Here is a 1,207-nt window from a genome sequence, read left to right as displayed (position 1 = left end):
TTTTACAGAGAGGAAGGGAGAGAGATAGTTAGAAACATCGATGAGAGAGAAACATCGATCAGCTGCCTCCTGCACATCTCCCACTGGGGATGTGCCCGCAACCCAGGCACATGCCCTTGACCGGAATCGAACCCAGGACCCTTCAGTCTGCAGGCCGACGCTCTATCCACTAAGCCAAACCGGTTCTGGCTAAAAGCAAACATTTTGAAAAAAATTTTTATGCCTATGTACCAGGACAAAAATTATTTTTTCTGAGCCCATTAATAGGGCCCAATTAAAAACTCAGTGAGAAAATGCAATTCCAGCCAATGAATATTTACTGGGTGTCACTTATGCCAGGTGCACTGCAGAGGGGAGAAGGAGTAAGACAGTCTCAGCCATCAGAGATCTGAAAATCTAATTCAGACAAAATCTAGTTCAGACATAAACAAAAATTCAATTCTAAAATCCAGTGTCACAATACAGGTACACAAATTACTATGTGATTTCAGAGAAGGGAGAGAATGGGTCAGGAAGAATATGAAAATTTTATGAAAAAGATAGCATTTGAGTCTAAAGATGGGCAGGTTTTAATAGGTAGAGGTAGACGGGAGACAGAGCCTGTCAGTTGGAAAGCATCAGAAGGTTTAATTGACCCCACCTTCTAAATGTCTCTGGTACCTGTCCACTTAGCCCCGACCCCCACGCTGGGCCAAGCCATCAGCATCTCTTGCCTAGCTTACTGCACCAACCTCCCACCCCGCCTCCCTGCCTTTGGTTTTGCCCCTTCCTACCATCGTTCAATTGGCAGCTGAGAGCTTTCTAAAAATCTGATAAATACCTTAAAGCACATGAACGGTTTCTCATTTCTGTGACTCTCACCATGGCATAGTCTGTCCTCCATGATCTAACGTCTGCTCATCTCCCAAGCACTACCCCCCTCCTCCACCATTCATACTTCATGCCAGACTGGACTTTTCTCAGTCCCTCCGTGTTCTCTCTCATTCCAGGGCCTTTGAACAAGCAATTCTCTCTGCCTATCTTCTTTGCCTTGCTAACTCCTACTCATCATTTTGTCTCAGCTGAGATATCATTTCTACTGGGAAATAACCGATTATCTAACACATGTTGGCTAAGTGTCAGCAGGGTCTGCTCTAAGGACTGAATAATATACTCCAACCCAGAGTTACATAAACATATGTAAGTTAGGATGGCATTTAACATAGAC

The 1,207-nt window shown here is 44.2% G+C and overlaps 1 protein-coding gene across 1 annotated transcript in view; it reads right to left on the bottom strand.

Annotated features, from left to right (window-relative positions):
• The window catches only part of DNMBP (dynamin binding protein), an 86,698-nt gene that overhangs the window by 65,534 nt on the left and 19,957 nt on the right, over positions 1–1,207 (bottom strand). The window lies entirely within an intron of this gene.

This window comes from Myotis davidii, unplaced genomic scaffold (genome assembly GCF_000327345.1).
Source record: "Myotis davidii unplaced genomic scaffold, ASM32734v1 scaffold332, whole genome shotgun sequence".
NCBI lineage: Eukaryota > Metazoa > Chordata > Mammalia > Chiroptera > Vespertilionidae > Myotis > Myotis davidii.
This window is presented reverse-complemented; position numbering and strand designations above follow the sequence as displayed.